The 18,403-nt window shown below is 39.2% G+C and overlaps 1 long non-coding RNA gene across 1 annotated transcript; it reads left to right on the top strand.

The window, feature by feature from the left end:
* Positions 1 to 466: 466 nt before the first annotated feature.
* LOC145792398 (uncharacterized) lies at positions 467 to 1,245 on the top strand. Its single transcript, XR_014331798.1, has 2 exons — positions 467 to 968; positions 1,128 to 1,245. It is a non-coding gene; the product is annotated as an uncharacterized LOC145792398 (long non-coding RNA).
* Positions 1,246 to 18,403: the final 17,158 nt, after the last annotated feature.

Below are 18,403 nucleotides of genomic sequence, written 5' to 3'. Positions count from 1 at the left end.
AGAAAATAAAAGAAATTGAGAGATATGTATTTTTTTTACTTGTTTGGATAACTTAAGTGGAGAGAAATAGAGAAAAATAGAGAAAAACGGAGAGAAACTCATTTCTTTTATAACTCTCATTTTCAATCTTCTCAAAAGTAGAGAGATTGGGAGAGAAAAGAAACCAATATTTTCATACTATCAATTTTGTCCCTGTAAAAATAAAAGAAGTAAAATGATTGAAAATTTAAAAAGATTATTTTGGTAATATAACATAAAATAATTTATTTTATTTTCTCTTATGAAATCTAACCAAACAAGAAAGAGAAATCATAATCATTTCTTTTATTTTATCCCTTACTTATCCAACAAGAAGGAAAGAAATCATAATAATTTTTTTTTCTTTTCTTTTATAATTTAAGTAATCCTTTCTTTTCTTGTCTTTTCTCTCCTAGTTTCCCAAACATAGTGTTATGCTCAAGATCTATGGTTTTGAACTTAGATTGGCGAATCTACCATTGACGGCGCTCTTCGTGGTTGTCCATCTTTAGTGAGAATGATACTTCTCCCTTAGTTTCTCTTCATCGCATGACTCTCATCACCGCCTTGAATCTCTCCATTTTCCAATCCTCTTCCCTCATTTTCTGCCAATTCCCCTTCCAACCATCGGATACTACTCTCTTTCTCTCTCACTCTCATTCTCTATAGCTCTGCCCCCTCTCTCTCTCGCGTTCTCATTCTGTAGCTTTGCCTCCATTTCTCTCTCGTTATATATGTATATGTATGAATCTGTGTAATCGATTCATTTTTATGATTTTCTACTCCATTTTCTTTACTCTGTGTGGTTTGGTTAAGTGAAATGATGTTGATTGCTGAGATTTTTCCAGTGTAATCTCTATTTTTGAATGTGACGTTGGGTGTTTTTGTTATAGGTTATTCAGAGGTAACATTTTGTACTTCTTTTTCAAGACGTTACTCACAACAAAGAAGTAGGTTTGGGTTCCTATTGATTCAGTAATTCAGAAATTTATATCATAACTTGAATGCACTATTGATTAATTCAGAAATGTTCAGCACATATCTCTCTCTGTCACTATATATATATATATGTATATATATTTGATGTTCTGTTTGTTTAATCGGTGCAGATCCTATCCGGATCCAGAATTGTTGACTCTTCATCATCCAGATCTACCATTGAACAAATTTGTCCACTCTTCATTTGTTGAACATATCTCATCTTTTTCTCTATTGATTTGATTTTTTTTTTTTATGTAAGTTTAGATCTATTGTTGTTGTTGATTAGTGTAATGGTCTCTGCACTTTTCTTTCTTTTTTTCTTTCTTTCTTTTATAATTTTTTTTTTGTTTTTTGTTTTTTGTTTTTGTTGATTCCTATTGTTGTTGATGCTATTGAGAAACATATTGCACAGATAAAAAAAAAAAAATGGTAGTATACATGAACCTATGGTGCAACAGATAATAAATCAACAAAAATAATTCAAGGGAAAAAGCTAAATAGATAATAAAATTTCAACAGATAGATTTAAACAGATACGCAAAAAAATTGAACAGATAAGTAATTTCAGCAAATAGATATTCTAACATATAAATAAGTTAAAAATAAGAATTTCAACAGATAGAGAGAAAACAGAAGTGCAAAGATTCAACAAATTAGTGGATAAATTTCAACATATAGCAAAATTTTAAATAGTCAGGGGAAAAATTAAATAGATAGGGTTAAAAAATTAAACAAATAGGGACAAAATTTGAACAAATAAGAAAAATTTTGAACAGATAGAGAAAAAAATTTGATCAGATAAGGAAAATTTTTGAACAAATAGTCAACAAAAGTCAACAGATAATAAAATGTCAATAAATAAATTACGGGGTAAAATTGAAAACAAAGTATCCTTCAAAATTAAGAAAAAGACTTCCCACAAAAAAATATATATATATATATCCACTGGATCTAATGTCTTAAACCCTCCTTAGCTTGGACTTTTCAATAATTATCCCTAAATTTAGTTATTGTTCAAAAAAAAATATTTGAATTATCAAAATTAAATAATAAAAATGAATAATTAAGATTATCAAATAAGTGTAGAATAAGTTCCCAAGGTATCTCATTATTGAGGCACAACACCAACTACTTTTTTTTTTTTTTTTTGATTCAATAGAAAATAAAGAGTTTACAAGATAGTCATGGGAAAATTAATCCCTTCTGGAACTGACATTCACCATGTCAGCAATTAACAAAGGAATAATACAATTAAGAGGGTTTTCCAGAATCATTAAATGTTCTTGTTGGTTAACTCCTGTATTGGCCAAAGCATCAGCACATTGATTGACCTCCCTAGGTGTTGTTTGAATGGAACAATTGTATCTTCTCAAGAGGAAGTTGGCATCCTCTATGATTGCTCGGTAAGGTGAGTTCCTTACAGCGCCATCTCGTACCAGTTCCATTGCTGTTTGTGAGTCTATTTCTATCTCAATGTTTGACAATCCCTTTTGCATAATGATGGTCAACCCTCTGTAGACACCCTAGAGTTCAGCTTCTAGACTTGTGCAATTGCCCAAGTAGCCATGATAGCCCCATACCCAGGTGCCCATTTCATCCCTGAGAAGTCCTCCATAGCCTGATTGCCCTGGATTTCCCTTGGAGTTGCCATCAGTGTTGAGTTTAAGTTTACTTGCAGAAGGACAAGACCAGGTAGTTAGTTTTGGTGCTGAAAAATTAGGGTGTAGCATATTAAGGAAGGCTTCCCGAATTTCCATAGCTTGAGTGAGAATGGATTTGACATTGATATGAGGGGGTTGGGATTGGTTCTCAAACACTTCTTTATTCCTATCATTCCATATCAACCAGAGTGCAGTAGCAAAGACCACAGGCCACTGAATGTTATAAGCATAAACCTTGCTGCTCATATTAGTTTTGATCCAATCATGTAAAGGTAAACTGTTGCTATGTTGCCACCAGACATGGTCTTTGAGGTTTAGCCAAACAGCTTTGGCTTTGGGACAATTTTTTAGAAGATGATGCATGTCTTCTCTGTTAGTTTTGCATCTAGGACAAAGATCAGTGTCAGTCATATGTCTAACCAATCTCATGTGGTTATTTAGCAGCCTTTCATACATAATTAACCAGAGAAAACTTTTGAATTTTTGGGGAATTTTGAGTTTCCAAAACCATTGCCAATCAATACCAGAATAATCCTGCTCAGTTAAAGTTTGGTAGGCAACTAAAGTAGAATACTCACCACTAATAGATCCATTCCAGTGAAGGGAATCAGTATAGGTAACATACTTGGGTCTGTGAATGTTGAGGATGGCATCTTTTGCCTGTTGATTAAAAAGGTCTTGAATAGGAGTTAGGTCCTAATTACCCTCATCATCAATTATAGAGCTGACTTTAGTTGTAGTGTCAATATGAGGCCCTTGGTTAGTGTAGCAAAGTGGTTTGGAAGCACACCACCAATCAGTCCATAAAGAGATAGTTTCACCAGTTCCAACAGTCTATTTTATATTTTCCTCAAAAAAGGCTTTATTTCTGATTATACTTTTCCAAGTATGGGAGGCTCTTCTATTGTTAGGCCAACTAGAAAGAGAATGATGCATGAAGAACTTGGCACCACAGCTCATAAGATTTACTAACAATCTTCCACCCTAACTTCGAAATAAGAACAAAACTCTGATCCCTAGCTTTCCTTATGCCAAGACCACCCTGTTTTTTTGACTGGCAAACTTGTTGCCAATTCACAAGATGCACTCTTTTCCTGGTCTCAGAGCTGTCCCAGAGGAAAGATCTGTTAACTTTATCAATATGGTCACAAACAATTCTGGGTAATTCCATAGTTTGCATAAGGTGGTTAGGGATTGCAGAGGTGACAGATTTAACAAGGGTAAGTCTACCAGCAAGGGACAAAGTTTTGGCCTTCCACCCTGAGAGTCTTCTAGCTATTTTATCAACAATATCTGTTAGGTGGGTTTTGGTGATCTTACTGTAAAGAATAGGGGTACCCAAATATTTTCCTAAGTCATTGGTGAGGGAAATACCACAATTGTGACTAAGGGAAAAAGCTTCTTTTTTAGGTATGTTGGGGGACACAAACATTTTGGATTTTGAAGGTTTATCTTTTGACCAGGCGTATCACAAAAATCAGAGAGTACATTCATAATACAATTACAATTTCTTCTATTAGCTTTGGCAAATAGAATCAAATCATCAGCAAAAAGTAGATGGGAAATAGGGAGACAGTTATTATAAGCCTTAAGCCCTTTCCAATCACCACTTTCAGTTTTAATTCTAATCATGTGAGATAGACTTTCCATACAGAGAACAAACAGATAGAGGGACAGAGGCTCTCCTTGTCTTAATCCCCTTCCCATAGTAATACCAGGTAAGGACTTGTCACGACCCAAACCCGGCCCTATGGGTTTAGCACCATAACCGCCCAGTAATCCGAGATTACCGAAGGCCTGCTTAACAGTAGTACAGTAAAACAGAGTTCAGGGCCCGGCGGAAGCCAATACAGTAAATGAATAATGTCCATTGAGCTGTGACAGTCTGTATGCAAAAAGTTTTTTCATGCATTCATACACATAAACAGTACAGAACAGTATGCACGATATTTATAATCATTCAGACTGGGGATTCAATCCCTGTATAACAGTACAGTAACATTCAGTCTATACAAAACAGTAAGACAGTACAGAAGGGGGAATTGTAAAACACCCCTAAGCCTTAACATGATAGGCTCGGAACCTCGCAGTGAGGCACATAGGCTGGCTTGACAAAACTGGAGTCTAACCCACGCTCCTAGCTCCGATCTGGTGGCTGAGCACCTACATATATATATAAACAGTGAGCTAAAGCCCAGTGAATAACATAATGCGTAAAGAGGTTATGAATGAAATGTCCTTACAGTAATGAAAGCAGTTCATTAAACAATACTTCAGTCTTTCAGTCAGAACAGTTATTCAGTCATATGTGGTACATCCATTAGCATAGCAGTAAACAGTAGGTCTTAAAGACCGAACAGTAATGATGGCCATCAATCAGTAAACAGTAGTGGTTCCACAAGGGAACCGACAGAGATCTCTGTAACAGTAACAGTAACAGTAACAGTAGATGCCAAGGATGCCACAGTACAGTTTAGAATATAGGACATACATTCATTCAGTAAACAATATCAGTTCAGTAAACAGTTCAGTTCGGTATTCAGAAGATAATCATTTGAACATATCTTTACACAATTGTTACTCATAGAGTTTGGGCTACAGTATGCTAGAGCGCGTCTCCCCAGTCGCCAACCCTACACAGTTCACAGGTTGAACACACACTAAGCTACACAGTTGGGAAATATCATAACTTGATCCCTAATTTGCCTCGGTGTGTTCTACATCTATATTCTCAAGAAGATGTCTTAAACTAGGCCTAGGAATGCCTAGAATGGGATGAGGATGCAAAGATGTACTCAAAAAGCAGTTTCAGAATTTAGCAGAAAAACAGAGTCCCGCTCGAGCGCAGGTTTCCCTGCTCGAGCGGTCATGCAACAAAGGTACACGCTCGAGCGTCAACTTTCCCGCTCGAGCGTACTGTAAAAGTACTGGATGGGTGAAATCTCCGCTCAACGGACGCTCGACGCCCGCTCGAGCTTGAGACACATGACTCCGCTCGAGCGCGCAATCCTCCGCTCGAGCGGTCTGTAAAACAGTGCAGAGATACTGGATGCTCGGGTTCCCCGCTCGAGCGGCACTTCCCCCGCTCGAGCGGAAGTGCAAAATCTGGAAATTCCAGATTGCACCTCCAAGCCAAAAACCAAGTTTAGATGCATCAAAACCGATCCTCTTGGGCTGAATTCCCAGAAAATACTTGTAAACATACAGAATATCATAGTTCAAAACTCAATTTTGAGAAATCAAAGCCCAAGGGTGTTTAATTGAAACCCAATTTCAAACCATTTTTCAAGAACAATATGAACATGCACACATGCATGAATTCAAATCATTTTGAAGTTCCAATTTGATGCTCTAAGGAGCCAATTGTGTTAGGTCCCTGTGTTGTCAAATCCGGAGACAAAATCTTGTGTGGATTCAAAACTTTGTTTTTCTGTTTTTGTACTGTCCGCTCGAGCGGAGACTCTTGAGCTCGAGCGTAGATTAGCAGGTCACAGTAGTTTGACAGGACAAGCACAGATACTGGTGGGTGTGATTTAACGCTCGAGCGGAAACTCCTACGCTCGAGCGCATCTCTGTTTCTTCGTATGCAGTTTTTGTTCAGTCCGCTCGAGCGGGCTATGTTGAGCTCGAGCGGAGATCGCGATTCAGATTCCTATTTAAAGCTGCTAACGTTGTTTTGTTTGAGATGGTTTTTCCTAGATCTGATAAAAAACAAACTAGGGTTGTGTTTAAAGTCTTCTGGGAGATTTTTGAGAGTTTTTCTTGATGTCTTGAGAAGAGTTCTTCACTCAGGATCTAAAATACATACATCAAGGAGTTGGTTTCTTTAAATTCAAGAGAGAGTTATCTTCGGTGGATTCCGAAGATTCTAGCATATAGTTTCGAAAGGTGTTTGATTCTATATGTGAGTGAGGTTGTGGAATCAACTTCAAGATTGATCAGTTCCGAGATGAAGTCGTGAAAAAGAGTTACAGAAGATTCGAAGACAGATTGACTAAGTTGGGTAATTTGTAAGATTTCTTTGTAATCTTTTTACTTCAGTAGTGGATTGATTTTTGGCGTTTCGCCCGTGGTTTTTTTAATCACAGTTGGAGGTGTCCAATTGTGGTTTTTTCCACGTAAAAATCTTTTGTGTCGATTTATTATTTAATCTGACAAAAACAAACAATCTAAATCACTTTCGTAAGTGCTTGTTGATTTAGATTGTGTGTTTTGGTTTTTTTTTGGATTTTGGAATATTTTAATCTTGATCTAATCACGAATCACTTAGATTTTCAATTGGTATCAGAGCGGGTCACTCTTTGTTTTTTCAAAACTATAGGAGTGTGATTTTGTGTGATTAGTATCATGGATTCTATTCGTGAAGGTAACTCCACTCATAGACCCCCTTTACTTGACGGTACAAACTATTCTTATTGGAAAGCTCGTATGAGAGCATTTTTAAAATCCATCGATGAGAAAGTTTGGCACTCCGTAATCTTTGGGTGGAGTGAACCTACAATTACCATTGATGGGAGTGATATTCCTAAACCCCTGGATAAATGGGACACAATCGATTACCAGAATTCGAGTTGGAACAGCAAAGCTCTCAACTCCCTCTTCTGCTCTGTCACACCTGAAGAATTCCGTCGAATTTGCACGTGTGAAATAGCAAAAGAGGCGTGGGATATTCTTGAAACGATTCACGAAGGTACCACCTCTGTTAAAAGGGCAAAACTTCAACGTCTCACGTCCGCCTTTGAAACCCTTTTTATGCGCGACGATGAGACGTTCGATGAATTTTATGCAAAACTCAGTGATATCGTGAATTCCTGTTTCACTCTCGGTGAGAAAATCCCGGAAGCAAAAGTTGTTGGAAAAATTTTGAGGTCCCTTCCCGAGAGGTTCCAACCAAAGGTGACAGCCATTGAGGAGGCTCAGAATGTTGATACCCTCAAGCTCGATCAATTGGTTGGAAATTTGCAGACTTATGAAGCCCACCAAATTTCTAAGAAAAAGCAAAAAGAAAATATGGCTTTCACGAGTGCCCATGAGAGTGCAAAACCTCCGGAGACTGAATTTGATTTAGAGTCTGAGATGACGGCTATGCTTACAAAACAGTTTAAAAAATTTTTGAAAAAGAAGCCGAATTTCAGAGCCCCTATTTCAAAAGATAAGAGTAATGACAAACCCAAAAATGTTCCACCAAAATTTGCTCAAACTACTGAAAAAAAGATTGTTAGGGGACCAGGGGTCAAGTGTTATGAGTGTCAAGGCTTTGGTCACATTGCCCTTGAATGCCCGTCGAAAAAGAATCGAAAGAAAGTCTACACTGTAACTTGGGATGATGAAAGCGGGTCGGAGCAAGAACCCGAAGAACCTGAATCTGGAGAAGACGGGGATAGTGCTTTTATGGCCTTTTGGTCCACTTTCACTCAAACTCTTCCAAAGCCAGCGGAGTTAGCTCGTGGTCAGAACTTGCATCATGCTCCTACTTTTGATGGGAGTAACTACCTGTTTTGGAAAATCAGAATGAGGGCTTTTCTGAGAGCCTTTGATCCAGAAGGCTGGCAGGCCATTGAAGAAGATACAGAAAGTGTTGACAGTCCGAGCAATCTGAGAGCCCTTAGCACTATTCGTAGAGTAATTTCTGCTGAAGAACAGCAACGGGTTGTTCGTTGCACAAAGGCTAAAGAGGCATGGGAAATTTTGAGCCAATTCCATGAAAGAGGAAACTCACATTCACCACCATCCAGCGACTTTTCAGTCTTAGTTGCAAGATTGGAGGAGGCAAAGGAGAATGAAGAGCAAAAAGAGGATGATGAGACATCTGAGGATAATGAGGAGATCAATGGCGATGAACTACAACAAGCCTACGAAAAGCTGTACGAGGAATCTTTGAATTTGTCCAAACTCAACGACAGACTCTCTCTCAAGCTCAAGACATGTGAGGGTGAGAATGTCAGGCTGAAAGAAGAACTTGTAGCAGCAAAGCAGAATATTGTCAAGATCTCGAGTGACAGGCAAGACTTATGTGGAAAATTACTATCCTCTGAAACTGAAAGGAATGAACTTCTGAAGGTGTATTCCACATATGAAGAAAAGCTTGAAAGTCTTGAGCTGTCACAAGCCAGATTGGAAGAGATAATCTGTCAAAAGGATGAAGAGCTTCGGGTTGCTAGAACCACTATTGCCATGTGGAACAAAGGTTCAAAATCCTTAGAAGACATCCTCGGGTCTCAACAAATGGGTTGCGACAAAAGCGGGTTAGGCTATGATGCAACAGCACACAAGGGACAGGCCTCTACTTCACATGACAAGAAGACTCAAGCAAAGGAAAAATTGAAGGTAGACCAGGCTGATCTCTCTCTCCGTCTACCGAAAGCTGGTAAAATTAACAAAAATGAGGTAAAACCAGTTTTTATTTGTCATCACTGTGGTAGGTATGGCCACATTCGTCCTTACTGTTTTGAACTCTTTGGTAAGGTGTCTCAAAAGGGTAGAAATTCTAATACTTTTTGGGTTAGGAGACAACCTTACATGGCTAGGCTGAACACCAAGACTAAAAAGATTCGGGATGAGGTATCACATATGTGTTATGTTTCTTTAATTGAACCTAAAAATTTTAAAGAGGCCTTGCTAGATGATAGTTGGGTCAATGCTATGCATGAAGAATTAGGTCAATTTGAACGTAACAAGGTTTGGACTCTAGTTCCCAGACCTAGAGACATGAATGTGATAGGTACCAAGTGGATCTTTAAAAATAAATCTGATGAGAATGGTACAGTTGTTAGGAACAAAGCTAGGTTGGTTGCTCAAGGCTACACACAAGTAGAGGGTGTTGACTATGATGAGACGTTTGCCCCAGTTGCACGTCTCGAATCTATTCGTATTTTGCTTGGTGTTGCATGTTTTCTTGGCTTTAAATTGTTTCAAATGGATGTGAAAAGTGCCTTTTTGAATGGGTACTTGAGAGAAGAGGCATATGTTGAGCAACCAAAAGGGTTTGAGGACCCTAAATGTCCTAATCATGTCTACAAGTTAGACAAGGCTTTGTATGGGTTGAAACAAGCCCCTCGTGCTTGGTATGATAGACTCACTACATTTCTTCTTGATAATGATTTTCAAAGGGGTAGTGTGGATAAGACTTTATTTGTGAAACATACTAAGTCTCATATTCTTGTTGCTCAAATTTATGTTGATGATATTGTGTTTGGATCCACTGCGGAACATCTTGTGAAATATTTTTCGGATTGCATGACACATGAGTTTGAGATGAGCATGATGGGAGAGTTGTCTTATTTTTTGGGTCTTCAAATAAAACAGTCTCCTTCAGGTATATTTGTGTCTCAGTCTAAGTATGCGAAAAATCTTGTGTCTAAGTTTGGTCTTGAGTCTGCCAAACATGCCCGCACTCCCATGAGCACCAGTCTTCACCTCTCCAAAGATTCCTCTGGTATTGATGTTGATCCTACCCTTTATCGGAGTATGATAGGGAGTCTTTTGTATCTCACAGCCAGTCGTCCAGATATTGCTTTTAGTGTAGGTGTTTGTGCCCGTTACCAAGCTTGTCCTAAAGAGTCTCATTTACTTGCTGTCAAACGCATCATTAAATATGTTAATGGGACTTTGGGGTATGGGGTTTGGTTTTCTACTGATACTACAGCTGAGATTACTGGTTTTTCTGATGCCGACTGGGCAGGATGTGCTGATGATAGGAAAAGTACATCCGGGGGGTGTTTTTACCTTGGGAACAATCTGGTCTCTTGGCATAGTAAAAAGCAGAATGCCATCTCTCTTTCCACTGCTGAGGCTGAGTACATTGCTGCAGGGAGTTGTTGTGCTCAAATGTTGTGGATGAAGCAAATGCTTCATGATTATGGGATAGAACAGAACACTCTTACTCTTTTCTGTGATAACACAAGTGCCATAAACATTTCAAAAAATCCTGTCCAACACTCTCGCACCAAACACATTGACATTCGTCATCATTTTATTCGAGAGTTAGTGGAAGAGGGCCTTGTTGTTATTGAGCATATTCCCACTGAGCATCAAAAAGCTGATATTTTTACAAAACCCCTTGATCTTCTTCGGTTTGAGTTCCTTAGAAAGACCTTGGGTGTCATGCTCGATCACTAGAGTGTTACTTGTTTCTTGAGTAGGTGTAAATGTTTGTGCCTTATGAATGCTTGGATGTGATAATCTCATTATCATTGATTTCTGCTTACTTGCATCCAATTTTTATACACTACTCATGCTGCTTACAAGATCTCATTGTTCATTGGTCATAGCTCATTTTGAATGCCCATGCTCATTAACCTCATGATCTCATTCTGTACACATCCTTGAGATTAATTGTTGCAGGGGTTTCCGCACATGTGATCAAAGTTCTCTATGGACCACTAACAGTGTTTCTTGTACTTTTACTGTGGAATTGACCGATACTAGCATATCATGGGTGATGTTGAGTCTCTTAACCATCCACCATCTGTTTTCACTTCCACGGTTTCTCCCTCAGTTCCTTAAAGTCCGGGCATTAGGAAAAGGCTACCTCAGAGGCACCAACCAGGCCATCCTTTATGATTTCATTCTTCTCTGGTTTGGTTTCCATACTCTTGAGAGTGAAAGCCACCAGTGAGTGCCCACAAGAAAAAAAAAAAAAAAAAAAAAAAAAAGGGGACTCTTTGACTGTGGGGGAGCCTCCGCATTTACTCAACAAATACCCCGTGATTCCTAGTGGTTTGACTTTTCACTGTATTGTTGAGTTACTCTTGATGGAGGTCCAGCCATCCGATCACTACTAGGATTAACTCTAGCTCAGTGACCTCTCATGGATTGCACACACACACTTTTTTATGTGAGCTCTCATATTGGATTTTGAGTTGTACATTCTCATGTAGCTTATGATCATTGATGATATTTTTTTTGCTATGCTCATGATTTCCAGTGTCGTTTGTTTTTAAAAATAAAAAAGGTGCAAGTTCACACGATTCATGAATTGTGGATTATTTCATCTTAGTATTCATTTGGCTCAGTCTGATCATCTATTTTTGTTTCAGGTCTCACCTCGTGATTTTGCATATTGGATTGTTTTCTTAAAAAAAAAAAAAAAAAAAAAAAAAAAATGTTTTGTTTTGTTTTGTTCCGCTCGAGCGGAATGTGTTACGCTCGAGCGTGTTTTTCACTCTTGCAGCAGTTTGTTCATGTTTTGACAGTTCTGAGAGATGGTTTGTTGAGCTCGAGCGGCCTTTCACACGCTCGAGCGGGAGTCTGCTTGCAATATTGTACGCTCGAGCGGTACTCAGTACGCTCGAGCGGACCTGTTTCATACTTAACTCCCTCTCTTGACTCTTCGAGGTATTTTTTCTCTTCCTGTTTCATTCTCTCGATCTAGGGTTGGTCGTGTGGCTGCATTGTGGTCGATTCTCCTCCCATTCATCATCCTTCCCACTGATTTGCTCTTTGGTAAGTCTTATCCTCTCTTTTTTCCCGTTTTCTTGTTCTATTTGGTTCGATTGGTTGTTGGGTTTGTAGCTTTGTGGGGTGTTGTGTGTCGTGTCTGTGGTTCTCTCTCTCACATTTTTTTTCTTTGTCTGATTGTCTGTTTTTTTTGTGTATTTTTTTTTCTGTGTTGTGTCTGTGGTATTTGACGTTATCTGTGTTCCTACTGTCATGGACTGTTGAGGTCTCCTTGCGTAGGTATCAATTTGGGCTTAGATACATTGCTGTGATTTACTCATGATTCATACTTATTCTGTGCAATTTCTCTCACATTTTGTGTATTCATTATGAGTTCTTCAATACCATGCTTTCATGCCCTGTTTTTTTGTTCTGCTCTGTTTTTGATTTGATTCTTGCACTAATGTTTTGTTTTGGTTTGTCTTGGTTTGGGATTGGGTTTTGGGTTTGCTGATTTGTTGGGTGTCTTAGTGTCTTCTTCGGTATGTCTGCTCCTGCCCCAAAACGCCGAAAGGCCACCGTTTCTCGCCCTACCTATAATCCTGAGAGGTTTCAGTCAGCCTCACAATCCAAGTCATTCCATAAATCGTTTGTGGCTCGAACCGTTCATTTAGAACGTAATGTTCAACCCGATACTTTTGAGTCCATCAAAATTCGTCCATTGTTCGACCCTCTAGGTGGTAACCGTGTTTTATTATTCTCGGGGCGTCAGAATCTCGATTGGGTTCGAGAATTCTACTGTAATATGGAGGGTATTCGGGATTATGAGCCATCTTTCACCACTTGGGTTAGGTCCAAATCCATTTCTGTCACCCCTGCTTTGATTCGCCAACTTCTACAGATTGAGCAAGGTTTTCCTCAATACTATCCGTTTCCTGTACCTGATCGTCCTACTTGTGACTTTGATGAGGTGTCCTTGGAACTTTGTGGTGTTGCTCGTCATTGGCCTAAAGGCGGTTTGATTAAACAGTTTGAACTTCTTCCGGAGTTCAGACTGCTTAATTTGATTGTCTGCGCCAACATCATTGTCACCACACATTCTTCCGAGGTCAAACAAGACCAAGGTTTCATTTTGTCTTGTATTGCCAATCACCGCTCTATTGATCTTGCCTCTCTTATTGTCACCAAGATGATCAGTGCTCATGGCCATTCCAAGCTTGGTCTTCCTTACGGTTGCTTGATCAACCGTCTTTTGTCTGACCTTGGGGCTCCTACCCTCGATGATGATGAGTTTGCCTCTCCCTCTCGCCCTTTCACTAAGAAAACTGTCTCACAGAGTCGGGCTCATGTTAAGGGGGAGTCCTCTCGGGCTGGTCCTTCTACAGGTACCACTGCTGGTCTTGCTGAAGAGGCTGAATATGATGCTGCTGCCGCCGGGGGTGAGGAGGATCCTACTCCACCTGTTCCACCTAGCTCGTTTCCTGATCAGTTTCGGCATTTTGAGGAGGCTATGACTCGGAGGTTAGACTTTCTTGATGCTCGCTTTGACGCTTTTGATGGTCGTCTTGGTCAGCTGGAGCAGACTGCTGTGCACAATACTTCGCAGCTGGATCACATCATTTCCTTACTGACGCTTCAGCCGCCCCCTCCTCCGTCTGGTGCTTGATTTGGTTCATGCTGGTTCATGCTGGATTGGACATAGGTATATTGGATTGGACATGGGTATATTTTGTTGATGGTACATGGATATTGTTGGTATATTTTGTTTTGTATGGATATTTTGATATTGTGTTCCGTTGGTTCTATTGAATGGATACATTTTGCTATATTCTTAAACAGTTCCACAAGTTTTGGTTGTATGTTGCTCGTTTTTTTCACAGGTGAATGGTGGATGATGAATTGGATTGATGGATTGATATATGGCAAGATTGGAAAGCTTGTTTATTCATAGAGTTGTTTTGAGTTGAAGATTGGAAAGCTTGTTTATTCATAGAGTTGTTTTGAGTTGAAGATTGGAAAGCTTGTTTATTCATAGAGTTGTTTTAAGTTGTTTTGAGTGTTTTAGTATTGGTTTTTGAATTTTGTCTAGTGCTTGTGTTTAAGGACTTTTGTTTAGAAAAGTTTTGTCCGGGAATTGACAAAGGGGGAGATTGTTAGGTCCCTGTGTTGTCAAATCCGGAGACAAAATCTTGTGTGGATTCAAAACTTTGTTTTTCTGTTTTTGTACTGTCCGCTCGAGCGGAGACTCTTGAGCTCGAGCGTAGATTAGCAGGTCACAGTAGTTTGACAGGACAAGCACAGATACTGGTGGGTGTGATTTAACGCTCGAGCGGAAACTCCTACACTCGAGCGCATCTCTGTTTCTTCGTATGCAGTTTTTGTTCAGTCCGCTCGAGCGGGCTATGTTGAGCTCGAGCAGAGATCGCGATTCAGATTCCTATTTAAAGCTGCTAACGTTGTTTTGTTTGAGATGGTTTTTCCTAGATCTGATAAAAAACAAACTAGGGTTGTGTTTAAAGTCTTCTGGGAGATTTTTGAGAGTTTTTCTTGATGTCTTGAGAAGAGTTCTTCACTCAGGATCTAAAATACATACATCAAGGAGTTGGTTTCTTTAAATTCAAGAGAGAGTTATCTTCGGTGGATTCCGAAGATTCTAGCATATAGTTTCGAAAGGTGTTTGATTCTATATGTGAGTGAGGTTGTGGAATCAACTTCAAGATTGATCAGTTCCGAGATGAAGTCGTGAAAAAGAGTTACAGAAGATTCGAAGACAGATTGACTAAGTTGGGTAATTTGTAAGATTTCTTTGTAATCTTTTTACTTCAGTAGTGGATTGATTTTTGGCGTTTCGCCCGTGGTTTTTTTAATCACAGTTGGAGGTGTCCAATTGTGGTTTTTTCCACGTAAAAATCTTTTGTGTCGATTTATTATTTAATCTGACAAAAACAAACAATCTAAATCACTTTCGTAAGTGCTTGTTGATTTAGATTGTGTGTTTTGGTTTTTTTTTGGATTTTGGAATATTTTAATCTTGATCTAATCACGAATCACTTAGATTTTCAAATTGTTTCCAAAACATGATGAAATCATGGACTTGAACATAATTGTGAACATGCATGCAACATTTTGCCATGAACTCAACTCAAACTCCAACAACACTAACATGCATGCATGAATTGTCTTCTAATTCAACAACAATGAACCAATTCTAGACTTAATTCACTAGAGGCTCAAGAATCTTGCATGAATAAGCTTAACACAAAAAAGAGGGGTTGAAATCCTTACGTAGAGCTTCAATTACAAGGTGAGAAAGCTTAATTTGCAACCTATGTTCCATTTCCTTCAATTACCAAGCAATTTACAAACAAAATGAGATGGAATTCACTCCTCTAGTCTCTCTCTCTCTCTAAGGTCGGCAATGCAAGGAAGAAGGCTGAGGAAAACATTTGATTTAATGAATTCAAAGGTGTATAGGTAGTGGCCCACTCAAGGGCAAGGTTGTAAATAAGTCCAATTCATATAATTAACTCATTTTAATCTAATTTAATCAGTTTTAAGATAATTATACCATAAAATCACATTAATTATGAGGGTCATAAAACCTCAATCACTTCCGGATTCGGCCGCCGATAAGGCCTTCCATTAACGGTTTAAACATAAAACACAAACAGATCAAATAATCAATCCACAGATAGAATGCAAATTAACATACATACTCAGTCACTTCAGTTCCAGTTTTCAGTCAGTCAGTTCAGTACGTTAAGCAGATTATTATCAGTTCAGTTATATCAGTCATAATCAGTTCAGTTTAACGGTAATCAGTGTTTATCGGTAAGCAGTGGTGAGGGTTATTACAGGACTCCCCATTCCAAAGAATAGTAGATTTAACATTAGATACATAGTTCATGATAAGGGTAATCTAGTCAGTGTTAAGTTTAAATTCTTTCAAAGTATGATGAATGAAATCCCAAGAAATGCGATCATAAGCCTTTTCAAGGTCAATCTTTATAACCATCCCACCCATTTTTCCTCTCTCACCTCTTAAAGTATGAATGATCTCTTGGGTAATGATAATATTATCAGTGGTGGTTTGACCAGGTACGAAACTGCTTTGATTAAGGCTGATAAGGCCAGAGAGAAGGGGTCTGAGCCTATTGACAATGAGTTTAGTGATGGTTTTATAAGTGATGTTGCAGAGACTAATGGACCTAAACTGTTTAATGGTCTCAGGGTTGTCCAGTTTGGGAATGAGCACAATTTGAGTTTCATTGACTTCATTGGGGATGGTTTTAGTCTGAAAACAGTTAGTGATGAAATGACAAATAGAGGGGCCAATGATATGCCAGTTTTTGTGGAAGAAAACAGCTTGAAGACCATCCTTCCCAAGTGCTTTAAAGGCTTTAATGTTTCTGATGGAATTCCACACCTCAGAGTTGGAAATAGGGGCAAGGAGTCTATGGTTCTCCTCAAGGGTAAAGCTGGTTCCAGCAATGTTGATCCAGTTATTCAGTAAGGGAGTCTCCTCATGATGGAAAAGATTACTAAAGTGATCCAAAATGTGGGTTTTGAGGGCAGCATTGTTGGAAATCCAATTGCCACTATCATCCTTTAAAACATGGATTTTCAACTTCCTTCTTTTGGTAATGGTAGATATGTGAAAAAATCTGGTATTTTGATCCCCCGAAGTGATCCACTTACTTTTAGATTTTTGATATCGTAAAAGTTCTTCTTGAAACAGAGTCAAGTTGTATTGCTTTATCAGGTCTTGTTCAAGGGTAAACAGGTTAGAGGAGAAAGAATGGGCTTGGGCTTTTTGAATGCCTTCTATACGAGCAAGGAGAACTCTTTTCCTTTTAAAAATATTCCCAAAAACTTCTTTATTCCAAATTTTAACATTAAGAGTAAAATTATTAATAGCTTCAAGAAGGTTAGAATCCATATTAGACCAAGAATTGAGGACAACAGCAATAAAGTTATGATGAGTAAGCCAAGCAGCTTCAAGTCTAAAAGGCCTATTTAGAGGGTTGGAGGGATGCATACCTTGGGTATAGACCACCAATGATGGGTGGTCAGAGTAGGTTCTTGGGAGAGTTCTCACAGTACCTTCAGGGAAGAGAGCTCGCCATTAGTCATTACTCATAACTCTGTCTAGCCTTTCCATGGTATTTGTAAGTCCTTGTTTGTTGTTGGTCCAAGTGAGTTGAGGTCCCATACTTCCCAAGTCAATGAGATTACAGTTGTTAATCCTTTCAGTGAATCGCCGGGTTCTACCATGGTTGTGGGTATGAGAGAAGCTCCTGCGCTCACTCTAATTGGTGAAATCATTGAAGTCTCCAGTAACTAGCCAAGGCTTGTTGATGCTATTCGCAGTGTCTTCAAGTTCTTTCCATAGAGTCTCTTTGGCAGAAGGGTTAGGGCTGGTGTATACTGCAGAAAGTAGCTATTCCTCATAATCTTCTTTGTGGACAGTGGCCTAGATATACTAGATCGAGACTACTGAAGCTCTCACATTTACATGGTCAGTGTTCCATATCAACCAAATGCCTCCAGATCTGCCAACTGGGTCTATAATAGTGGATGCAGAGAAACCCAGATTGTTGAAGAAGTTACCCATAGAGCTGAATGTAACTTTGGTTTCCATCAGTATAAGGATATCAGGTTTGTGGAGGTGGAGGAGCTCATTCATGTTTATTCTGAAGATGTGGTTCCTTGCCCCGCGGAAGTTTCAAATTAACATGGTGAGAGAATTCATGGATGGGTATGGGGTGAGGGGATCGGTAGCCAAATTGGGACAGATATTACGGATCCTACGATGATCCTACTCTGTGGACCTCAAGGATGCCATCTAAAATGAGTGGATTGGAGGAACTGGGATGGTGCTCCAGCCTGGTTCTATTCTCAACTTGATTTGTTCGATCCACCAGATTATGTCTACGCAGTGAATGGCTTCTATATTTGGTTCTAAAAATAGTCCTGTTGCAGTGCCTTCCATCCTGTGGACAATCATTGTTGGGCGAGTGATCTCTTCGTTCGCCATATCTAGGGCCGAGGTTCGGTGGTTTTCTTGGTCTGGAGTTACTGGTTTTTAGGGATAAGGCTTGAAATGAGGAGGTGTGAGATGGGTTAGATGGGATAGGTGGATGGTGAGATAAAGGTAAATGTGGAGGTGGAGGTAGAGGTGGAGGTGGATGAGACTTACAAGGAACCTCCAGTACCTCTACCATAGGGATTTCTGGAGATTCACTGGTAAGATCTGGAGAGCTATGGGTTGTAGTTAACAGGCTAGGCGGCATGGTTCTGACCTCGCTAGGTTCAGAGGCTTGATGTGAGAGAGCATGAGGTGAGGAGTGGAAACAGGACGAAGG

Source organism: Camellia sinensis, chromosome 6 (assembly GCF_055761805.1).
Source record: "Camellia sinensis isolate YWXY chromosome 6, ASM5576180v1, whole genome shotgun sequence".
Taxonomy (NCBI): domain Eukaryota; kingdom Viridiplantae; phylum Streptophyta; class Magnoliopsida; order Ericales; family Theaceae; genus Camellia; species Camellia sinensis.
This window is presented reverse-complemented; position numbering and strand designations above follow the sequence as displayed.